The sequence below is a fragment of the Pongo abelii genome, chromosome 2, assembly GCF_028885655.2.
Source record: "Pongo abelii isolate AG06213 chromosome 2, NHGRI_mPonAbe1-v2.0_pri, whole genome shotgun sequence".
In the NCBI taxonomy this organism is placed as follows: Eukaryota; Metazoa; Chordata; class Mammalia; order Primates; family Hominidae; genus Pongo; species Pongo abelii.
The window spans coordinates 70792967-70805073 of record NC_085928.1 but is presented as its reverse complement, the minus strand read 5'-3'; the positions used below and the strand labels follow the sequence as shown (position 1 = coordinate 70805073).

At 39.3% G+C, this 12107-nt stretch overlaps 1 long non-coding RNA gene across 1 annotated transcript in view; it reads right to left on the bottom strand.

Annotated features, from left to right (window-relative positions):
• LOC103890132 (uncharacterized) overlaps nt 1–12107 on the bottom strand; it is a 63390-nt gene that overhangs the window by 27298 nt on the left and 23985 nt on the right. The gene's annotated exons all lie outside the window — the stretch shown is intronic.

Below are 12107 nucleotides of genomic sequence, written 5' to 3'. Positions count from 1 at the left end.
AAAACAGTTAAAGAAAGTGTTGGAGCAGATTGTGCAAGGGAAGAGGTGAGACAGTGAAAGATGAGATTGAGAGACTAATGTCCATTATAGGCCATGCCTCACAGAGCATCGTTAGGAAGTATGGATTTTATTCTAAATGCAAAGCACAACATTGGAGAGTTGTGAGTAAGGGAGTGACTGATTTTAATTATGCTTTAAGATGATTCAGAATCTGTGGAAAGTAGATTGGCAAGAGCAGAAGGTGAAGGATCTGTTAGGAGGCAAGATGTGGCCCAGGAGAGAGATGATACTGCCTTTGATAGCAGTGGCATTAGATACTTGGAGAAGTGAAGTAGTTGAGCATGTATTTTGGAGGTGGAATTAAGAGAATTTGCTAATAAATTGAATGTGACCCTGGGAAAAAAGAAAAATGAGTCAAAAGTGACTCTGGGTTTATGGCTTAAACAACTTGCTGCATCTTATTTTGTCTCTCTCTCTCTTTTTTTTGTTTGTCGTTGTTGTTGTTGTTGTTTTGGTCTTTTCCTAAAAGAACGGGTTCATTTCACTGTCTTGGTCATACCTCCTCTTCTTGCCCCTACTTATATCTTCCAGAATTTTTCTTTTAAATCAAAGGTGACAGCATGCCCTTTTAAAATGTTATATTACTTTAGATTTTCATAGTTTCACTTAATTTTCTCCACTCATAACACTTACTAACTCAACAAAGTACAACAAATGAAGTTGAGCATTTTCAACAAAGAACCCTCAGTCAATACCTGGGGAAGGGAACAACTACAGCAGTCCACTCTTAATCAAAGCTTATCTTCCTGAGAGTTGGGCTTTCTACAGTGTCAGTAACCCACAGTCAGCCATGGTTGGAAACGAGATGATTACTCTACAATAAGATACTTTGAGAGAGAAAGGGAAGGGGAATACCACATTTACATATCTTTTATTACAATATGTTGTTATAATTGCTGTATTTTATTATTAGTTATTGTTGTTAATCTCTTACTGTTCCTAACTTGGAAGTTATTTTATTTTATTTTATTATTTTATTTATTTTAAGTTCTGAGATACTTGTGCAAGACGTGCAGGTTTCTTAAGTAGGTAGTTATGTGCCAGGATGGTTTGCTGCACCTATCAACCCATAACCTAGGTATTAAGCCTCACATGCATTAGCTATTTATCCTGATGATCTCCCTCTCCCACCCCCTGACAGATGCTGGTGTGTGTTGTTTCTCCCCCTGTGTCCATGTATTCTCATTGTTCAGCTGCCACATATAAGAGACAACATGTGTTGTTTGGTTTTCTTTTCCTGTGTTAGTTTGCTGAGGATAATGGCTTCCAGCTCTATCTATGTCTCTGCAAAGGACATGATCTCATTTCTTTTTATGGCTGGGTAGTATTCCATGGCATATATGCACCACATTTTCTTTATCCAGTCTATCGTTGATGGGCATTTGGGTTGATTCTATGTCTTTGCTATTGTGAATAGTGCTGCAGTGAACATATGCATGTATGTATCTTTATAATAGAATTATTTATATTCCTCTGGGTATATACCCAGTAATGGGATTGCTGGGTCGAATGGTATTTCTGGTTCTACGTCTTTGAGGAATCGCCACTCTGTCATCCACAATGGTTGAACTAATTTACATTCCCAACAACAGTGTAAAAGTGTTCCTATTTCTCCACAGCCTCAACAGTACCTGTTGTTTCTTGACTTTTTAATAATTGCCATCTTGACTGGCATGAGATGGTATCTCGTTGTGGTTTTGATTTGCATTTCTCTAATGATCAGTGATGTTGAACTTTTTTCATATGCTTGTGGGCCACATAAATGTCTTCTTTTGAGAAGTGCCTGTTCATATCTTTGCCCACTTTTTAATGGGGTTGCTTGTTTTCTATCTTGTAAAATTTATTTAAATTAAATTCCTTGTAGATTCTGAGACATACTCTCAAGTATCTTGAGGAGTGCCCAAAATATACAAGAATGGAGATGGCCCCATGAATGTGTGCATTTTTTTTAAATAAAATATTTTAACTCCCACTGTCATTTCTTCCCCCAGCCCTTAGGTAATAAATTCCTCAATTGTAAACCTGATTGCCTGCCTGCCACTGTGTATAAAATGCAGCCCTTCAGAGAAGCACAGCTCTCTGGGCACAGTGGTAACTTCTCATTATGAGAGGTGAAACAGATGAGTTAATCAGGAAGTCCCTTCATCTCCTCAGAGGCTCATCATTCCTATTTCAGGAGTTCAGACAAGCAGTTAATCTGCTGGAAAGATGGAAAATGAAGTGGCTGTAGCAATCTATTCATGCCAGAGGGGGCCTTATATTAAAAAGAGGATGCTCATGTATTATCATTAAGGACATCTAGGTTGTTCACTCAAGGATTTATATTTTAATACTGTGTTTATTGAGCCTGCTGGCTCTTTTTCTTCTAGGTAGGGCAAAGCCACAACAAAATAATCATATGACTGTATACTACTTTTTATTTTGTGAGGCCTTTAATGGATAATGTCTTTTCTTAAACCTCAGAGTAACCTGGTTAAACAGGAATTGTTCTCCCATTTTGCAGATAAAGAAAGTGAAGCTCACAGAGATGACAGACTTTCATGAGTTCACACAGTAAGGTGGTGACTTACCTGAAACCTAAATTCAGGACTTTCAACTATTCATTCCATGACCTGACTCCACGAGAAGTTGGAGACTTCAGGCTTCCATGACTCCATGGGTTGACGGAGTTGACTTCCAACTCATGATTCCATGAGTTGATAGAAAAGAAGCCTCAATCCAGAGTGTTAATGTCCATACACAACCATTAAACTAAACTCATCCTATGAAGCACTTCATTAAAGTCTGTGCTGTACTGTAAGGGTTCATGGGTCTGAGTTTCTGCTCACCAGACTTCCAGGTACATTTGTTCTGACCAACTAAGTCCATTGAGACTTTCAGTCCATTTTTTTAAGTATGGGGTGTAAGTCTTTTTTAATAAAAAGTTGCATCCTGTATAAAGGCCACAATGAAGCATATGCACTTACTCATGTTTGAACATTTTTAACCTCCGATTTCATATAATTCAGCCTAGCAAAATTTTATAAATTTTATCAGTCTTTTCCATGAAGGAGACAGCCAGACGTTCTGAAAAGAAAAATGGCCTTGAGTTCAGAAGTTCTGGGTTCAAGTCAGACTCTGAATGTAGCACTTAATATCTGTGAGCCTTAATTTCCACATTGGTAAGAGGGAAATGATTATAATAATGCCTGGATAATAGCATATTTGAGAGGATGGTTTGAGAGCATCTCATTTAGCTAAGACTTATAAAATATCTATCTTATTCCAGGCACTCTACAAAGTGCTGAAGAGACAATGAGGAATAGACAGAGTCCTTGCCTCCAGGGAACAGGATTCAGCAAAAGAGGCAGAGGAATAAATCAGCTATTGCCAAACAGCCTGGAAAGTCATACCAATAGTACAATGAAAACAGAGAGAGGCTGGGTGCGGTGGCTCACTCCTGTAATCCTAGCACTTTGGGAGGCTGAGGCAGGTGGATTGCCTGAGCTCAGGAGTTCGAGACCAGCCTGGACAAGAGGGTGAAACCTCATCTCTACTAAAACACAAAAAATTAGCCGGGCATGGTGGTGTGCGCCTGTAGTCCTAGCTACTCGGGAGGCTGAGGCAGGAGAATTGCTTGAACCCAGGAGGTGGAGGTTGCAGTGAGTCGAGATCATGCTACTGTACTCCAGCCTGAGCGACAGAGCGAGACTCCGTCTCCAAAAAAAAAAAAAAAACGAAGGTGGCAGCTACCTCTGTGATTGGGGTGGGGCTGAGAAGGATTCAGAAGTGTCAAGCAGGAAAACTGTCTGAATCAGTGGTTTCCAGACTCATGAAGAGTTCTGGAAAATCCCTACACCCTGGCTGTCCCGTGAAAAAGGTGCTGCAGCAGGTGGGGAGAGATGAGGTAGCTCAGGTTTACTTCTGAGTAGATCAATTTGTGAACTGGAAGGGCTGCAGTATCCTGGGACATCATCATTTCAAGTGAATAAAGAGCAAGGGGACAGGAAATTGTGGCTTTGTTTCCACTGAAAGTATTTATGAATGAAAGCATTAACTGAATGACTTAATGATGACAAAGAAGATAAACTTTTAAAATGAGCATATTTCTCTATCCATGATAAATAATTACATTTTCTCAACCAAAGCTATTACGTTAATAACCTGGGGTTGGTTTGTTTGGCAGAAGAGAGAGAGTGGATAGTGCCAACCATATCTCCTTGCTAGGTATTTGTCATGGCATGATCTATTGCTATGAGGCATTATTATTAGAAAATTAGAAATTATAGCATAGATATTGGTACAGTTCTATTGGAGAAACTCTTGGGGTGAGGTCACGTTGCACAGTGCTCTGAGCTTGAAATGTCTGTACAAGGATTCAGAATTGAGAGACTGTAGGCACCCAGAAGCCACCAAATGTTCCTTCCTCACTGGGCCAGTCATTGGATCAGAACAGAAACTACCAGGCAGAAATCTGGAAGGACCAGGCCAACGGATTATCTGCCTCTCTTAATTCTCTGCCATCCTATAGAACACCCACTGGCCGGGGTAGTGGATACATCTTAACTACCAACTAACATTTATTCACCCTTAATCTGGAGGAAAACAAATTAATCCTGGGAAACTAGCTCTATCCCTCATAATCATCTCATATAATTTTGGTTGGGCTCACTTCAGTTCCAGCCACAGGGAAGCACTCCTTATCTGGGTCAAGCCAGTTATCAAATTTCACCTCCTGGCCAGAATATTCGAGAATGTGAAACAATACATAATGGTCCCTTTACACTCAATGCTGGGACTTTGGCTGGACTTATTCCACTCAGTTGGGATAGCTGGGTACCTACTAAGCTTGAGACTCCTGAGTGCCTGAGACAAAGGCAAGGTTGAGAGATTAAGGTAGAAAAATTAGTTTTGATGACATAACTTGCCTCCTGGGATCCATCTGTGCATAATGCTAGTTAGCCTTTAACCTTCCAATTACTAGCCGAAATTCTACTATTTCACTCTAGATTGTTTGATCTGGATTTCAATTATGTTACCAAGAGAGTTCTGACTAGAACATGATGACGTGGTTTGGCTCTGTATCCCTACCCAAATCTCATCTCCAACTGTAATCTGCACGTGTTGATGAAGGGACTTGGTGGGAGGTGATTGGATCATGGGGGCAGTTTCCCCCATGCTGTTCTCATGATAATGAGTGTGTTCTCATGAAATCTGATGGTTTAAAAGTGGCACTTCCTGCTTTGCACTCTCTCTCTCTCTCCTTGCTGCCTTGTGAAGAAGGTGCTTGCTTCTCCTTTGCCTTCTGCCATAATTGTAAGTTTCCTGAGGCCTCCATAGCCTTGAGGAACTGTGAGTTAATTAAACCTCTTTCTTCATAAATTACCCAGTCTTGGGTAGTATCTTTATAAGAGTGTGAAAATGGACAAATACACATAAAATACTCTATATTGAAGAATGCAGTGAGTCCACTTAGCAAATCCAAGAATCAGGACATTTGCCCAGGCCTGGAACCAGATAGAGCAATAATATGCACACTTTTTCTGTAAAGGGCTAGATGGTAAATAGTTTTGGCTTTGCTGGACATACTTCCCTATGGCACTAACTCAGCTCTGCCTTTGGAGGGTTTAGCCTATGGACCCTGAGATCTGCTGCATCTGGTATCCCTTTCCTGTTTCTGTGCTGAAGTTGTCTTTCAAAATTTCAGAGCTTTCTTTGCCCTCTATTAGCTGTGTGTACAGTCAACTAAAGAAAAGAGGCTGTGCCCAGAGCCAAGTCCAGGTATAGTTACACAAGGAGCCTCCATAGCCTGAGTGGCCAGAGAGACGGTATGATGCAACCAATAGCAGAAGAGACAGGGATCCATAGCCTGAGAGTGGGCAGGAAAACCAGTGGGATGAATTTGTAGGATATGTAAGCATTCACTGAGGATGACCAGAGAGACCTAAGGAATGAAATCTCAAGACAGGGCTTTTTGCAGCCAAATGTGTTGGGGACTCCTGTCTTAATTTTGATACTTAAAAAATAGATTTTAACCTTATTCTCCAGCAGAGGCTGATGGGGTCTGGGGCACTTGGGATATACTTATATTTGTCTTTATCAAATGTTGATAAGACAAGCAAACAAATACACATGTTTAAACAAGTGAGATCCCATGATCTTCCTACTTTCTCTCTTTTGACTCTGACAACACATTTCCAAACAGCACAACAGCTAACAGGAGAAACAGCCTCAAGAGTCCACAGTGTAGAAAACTAGCCCAGTGCATTGGGGAAAAGTCCTAGGGGACAGGAAGGTAACAAAAGTCCAGGGTTAAGTGTTTTCTTCCCAACTGTTCAAGAAACTTGGGGATGAGAAAATTCAATGGCACTTAATAACATTTTCTAAATACCTTAATTACTTAGATTTTGGTTATTAGTTAATGAGCTGGAAAGATGAAATAAGACAATATTAACTCATGAGCAATCAGAATAATTCAATTAACATGAGTATGCATGATGTTGTCTGGAACCCTGTTGTGATAAATAAAAATGAAAACTCTTTGGTAAAAATTCAAAGGAAAAATAAGTGTCCTCATGTTCCTACAAATCACAGGGAGGTAATTCAAAAAGTTTACTTTTTAATCGTGGCCTTTCTTTACCTGACTATAATGTATGAAATAAGAAAATTCAATGATAAACATATGAAATAGGCATCTCTATCTTTGATTAACCCAAAATCTCCTCACTCCCACAGACATGCACAGGGCCCAGTCAAAAGTGTACAAAAACAGAATATATAGTGTTTCTTCTTCTCAATTATTCAGTTAAATTCAATATCTGAGGTGATAAAGACCTGGCTTAAATGCCTGTTAAAAGATGAAGGCGGTCAAATAAATCATATACTGTAGAAGAAAATTCTAAACTCTCAAAAAACTCACTGCCTTCTAAGGCATATGATTTATTGACAACAAATACAGCAATATGTGCAATAATAAAAGTACATTATAAATCTATAAAAAGCATAGAGATGGCACTGATGAGAGAAAGGTGAATGGAGTGGGATGGGCAGACAAAGGTTGCAGAGATGAGATTGCTTAAGCTAGGTCTGGAGTCTGCACAGGAATTACTAAATGGACAAAGGGAGTTTAAAAGGCTCTAGGTAAAGAGGACTGCATGGAGAAAAGTAAAGACAGTCAAATAATGAGGGAGAAAGCACATCTCAGTTGATTTTAGTGCTGGAATGGAGAGTCCAAGATGGAGGGCCTAGAATGGTCAGTGAGCAGACAACAGTAAAAATTTTTAAGCAGAGAAATATTTTGAACACATTTTTTTCTACAACAGGAGACTGTTGTCTGTAGCTTTGTAACCAAAACACCAGGGGTTCAGTCTAGGTCCTGCTGTTTGCTGCACAGAAAGCCAATGACTGAGATGACGTGTCCTGCCAAGGAAGAAGGCTTTAATAGTGCTCTGCAGCTGGGTAGATAGGAGCTCAGTCTCAAATCTGTCTCTCTGATTGACTAAAACTAGGGGTTTATATAGTAGGGAAGAAATGTAACAATGTGTAAGAAAACAGGAACCAGGGATGGGGTAGGGAAGCAATCATGATGAATGAGTGGTCCCACATCTCATTGTCTAGATGTGGTGATCTGGTGAGTTTCAGTTATTTGATACCTTTTTTAAGAGGCCTGAAAGTCATTTCCTGAGGAAGGAACTCAAATAAAACAAATGAAATTTCCAGTTTTAAGAATAGAAGGGTCAATTTCTATGTTTATCCAAAAACAACTGTCTATGAGACTATTGGGTTGGTTTCAGCTTGTTACTCAGTGGGTTAGCAGGCAGTGTTTATGGGGAAAGGATCATAGCATCCAGTCTATTCAGGCTCATAGCAACCTCAAGTCTGTGATTACTGACAGTATTCTCAACTTCCGCCAGCCATTCCCATAAGAGGCAGGTGTTTTATTGTCAGAAAGTGTATTAGGAGCAGCAGCTGGGTGTCTGAAAGGGCTTGTAAATGCAGTGACCATTGAGATGGCCCAGGGAACTTACAGACAACTTTTTATTAGCAGGAGCCAAATTTTTAATGCGGAAGTTGGATATGTACATGCAAGAGATGCCAGGTGTTATTAGCATCAGTGCTTTCTGGCCTGCACCCTGCCTCTTCTTTGACATTTTTCCTAATTTCATTCAAGCATAATAGAAAGCGGGGAAGAGAGTGTTGGACCCAAGAATGCCAATACCTGTGTGTCAGAACTCTCTGTTTCTAAACTAGGGAAACCTCACTAATTAATTGTGAGGCGGTTTCTATTGGTCCTCAGTATCCTTTTGATTTGTCAAGGCTGCCACAAAGAAGCTATTAACACTGGCACAGGAAATGAAGCCTAGCTGCCATTTCTGTTTTAGGACAGTCCTGTAGAATGGTTTGTTAACAGTGGCTTCCAATGGACATAATTCCAATGGAAAGGCGTTTAAGGTGGTGGCCTCAGTGCTTGATGGTGGGCTACCAGAAGGCTAAAAGCCAGCCTTTGCAGAGTCAAGGCAAGAATCAGAAGTAAGGGTAAGAAGAATCGGGGAATAAGTGTCCAGAAGTCAAAACTCAAGAGTCAGAGGCATACACTAACCCTTCTGCTAGGAATATTCTTCCACCTGTTATTGCTTTGATAAATTCATATTTATTCTTCAGGTGCCAGCTTAGAAATTGCTTTTCTTGCTCAACTCCCACTTGTCAATTTTGTCATACCTTTTATTGCACTAACAGAATCCCAGACTTTTCTATCATGGCACCCTTTACCATCTATGCAACTCTTATAGGCACTGAATATTTCCTTAAAAAATGCAAAATATTAGTCTGGCTCTATTTGTGACTAGCACAGCAGATTCCCTATTTATTTATTTTCAATTTTTTTCCTAAACTTGTTTTGATGAGCAAGCCTCATTTACATTTTTCAAATTGAATTGACATCAGAATACAGAAAATAATATGATTTGGCCACCCAACCAGGTTAGTTAAGTCAAAGGGTATGTATATTATCAAGACCCAAGGAGGCTTTGTGCCTTGAGCAGAAAAACTTTATTTATTTATTTATTTTTATTTTTATTTTATTTTTTATTTATTTATTTATTTTTTTTGCTATAGCAGGGTCTGCTTCTTTTTCCAGGACATAGCCAGCCCAAAGTCTTGGCTTGAAGCCCTAATTCCCCATCTCTGGAAGTTCTCCATAGTTGCTGAGTGAATTCAACCAGTGAAGTAAAATGCGATTAGAACCAAGTTTGTTATTACATAAACCTGCATATATTATGTAGCCAATTGCAACCTGAGTTTGAAAGAGACAATGTACTTTGGAAAGAAAAGGGGCAGTTGTTCAAGTCAGAAAGGCCTGAGCTTTATTTTTATTGTTTATTGAGGGAGAGGAGTGTATTTCAGTTCTGCATAAGCTTAGTCAAGTTACTTAGCCTCTCTGAGTTTCTGATTTATTAATTGTAGATACTTTGAAAACTTGCTGTGTTGCCACCTTTCAAATATCATTTGTTGAGGCTGGCACAATGTTTGACCATAATTAAAAGAAATAAAATTACAAGTACACCTTGTGAAAATTATTAATCAGGTTACAACTTGTATATATATATGCTCTTTCAGTCGTTACCACTGCCCTAAATAGGCTGTCTTACTATCTTCATTTGACCTGATAAAATTAAGCCTCAGAGAGGTTAACCTGACTTGCTCAAGGACATCCAGATAGTAAAGGTCAGAGAGAACCAGGATTCAAACACAGATTGGTCTGATTTCTTAGCTCACGTGGTGCAGTTTGCCCACAACTATGTAAAATAACTGCAATTATAGCTCAAACATGGTCAGCTTACAGAGATGGTGTGGATACACCTCCACATTGTGAATGGCTTTTTGACAAACTCTAGATAAAACTTATATTTCCTGTCTTCCCTGGGGATAGTAGGCAAAAGTTGCAGAAGTGTGGGGCTTCTTAAAAAGCACTTTAAAGGGGGCTCACTCAGTGTGAAACCACACTGTTTGCCCCTTACTCCTTTCAATTGAACATGATGGCTGAAGCTACAATAAGCATCTCATGACCATAAGGTGACCTCTAGGATGAGGGTCATACTAAGGATAGAGGAGCAGAAACAGAGAATACTCCTGGGTCCTTGATAAATGTGGAGCTCCATACCATCCCTGGAATGCCCACAACTAGACATCTTGTATATGAGAGAAAATAAAATTTTTTGTCTTATTTAACCCATTGCTATTTGATGTTTTTAAAAAAATATATGGCTGAACTGAATCCTAGCTAATATAGGTTTCCACTAGATTTTTCATGTTTATGTTTCTTGGACTCAGGAATATAACAGAATGGAGACTTCAATCACATTTTAAAATTTATAAGGCATAACTGAATTAGGCAAGATACACAAAATAATAGCCAGAGAATACCAAAATGACCATATAATTTGTTACTTCTTCTGGCTCAGGACAATCACAAAAAAAGAAAGGAAAAGAAAATATTTGTTATTCTGCTTTGTAGTATTCCAAATATCCATCATTTAGCTCTCAAGGGAAAGACTCCCAAAGACTGAAGCTTCTGGAGTAAAACCTCATATCTGTGCCCTAAGAAATCATCCTACTAGTTGGTCTAATCTTTTTGAATACTGCTATAAGAATAGTCTACTGATCTCCGTGTTCTTACAAGAACATGATACAGGAAGGTCCACAAACAACGGGGACCACATATTGAGTACTTCCTCCATCCGAGGCAGCACTCTAACTCCTTTACATCAATTTAACTCCTTGAATTTCAGAATAACCTCATGATCATTAATTTCTTTTACAAATCAGCAGGCTCATATACAGAGAGATTCCAAACTAGGTATGCACAGGAAAGAATGATTTCAAAGAAATAATGGTATAGCAAACGATTTGAAACCCATCTAACACTTTCAATTACAAAAAAAAAGTAATAAATGCCCTCCTTAAGGGAAAAATATTAAATCAGAAATACGTCTCTTTTTAATATAGGAATTGACTTTAATTAAAGCAAGTTATGAAGTAAATCTCTAGAGCCTTAAAGTTTTTTGCTTATTCTGGTTTTAAATTTCTTAGCTGTACTGATAGAGAACCTTGATTTGTTGGCAAACTAGCTAAGGCAGAAAGCTCAACAACACACTCAAGTCATACATTATCCTTGAGGTAACAGGAAGCTAAAGAGCGTTTGTGTTTATTTGTTTTTGTAGAGGGTTATAGTCTTTAAGAGGGCAAATTAGTAAAGATCAAATGCCAGTTAAGAACAAGATAACAAAAAATTTTCAGAAGCAATTAAAAATGCATAAGGAAATATCAACATACTTTCCCCAAAATTATTTTGGAGTGAAGTCATTGGAGGCATGCCTCCCATGCACAGGCACCATTATCTTTGCATTTATTCTGCGGGCTGTACAGTGTATCTTCCACTTTCCCTTCCAGATCCTATTTCCACTGCTTTTCACCCTTCTCTGTTCCCCAAGAGGCTGGCCAGTGGGGCCACTTCAGTGGGGTTGGCCATTGGAGCACATTAGCAGGAGACCAGAGGGGTGGAGGAAAGTATGTTTAGGCCATGCATTCCCTAGCGTCTCCACAGGTTTTAACAAAGTGCATGCTTCTTCCACCCTGGCATCCCCCCTCACAGCTCTCATTCTTTCTCTCCATTTATTTTTCTTTAGGTTTTAGTAACTATTCCCTTTCCTTCCCCATTCAGACCCAGCCTATTTCTAGCCCCAAGGTAGTACCCAAACTCTTTTGATGTTCCATAACATGGTAAAGGATCTCTTTCTAAAGTGCTCTTGAAACTACACAGCTTGTGTGTCATCTGCTTCCTGCCAGAACCCTTATTAAGGCAAAATGCCTTCAAAATCTTGGATATGAAGACTTGGATATGAGAAATCAGCTCCCTTTACAGCTCTCTACCTTAGAAAACAGCCCCATGTATAATGTCCTTTTTGAGGATTATCCAGGGGAGTTCTAAGGTTATTACAGTCATAAATAAAGATGTTAACAGCTACAGGGATTCAAGAGTACCAGCAAGAAAACTTCCTTGTGCCAACCTG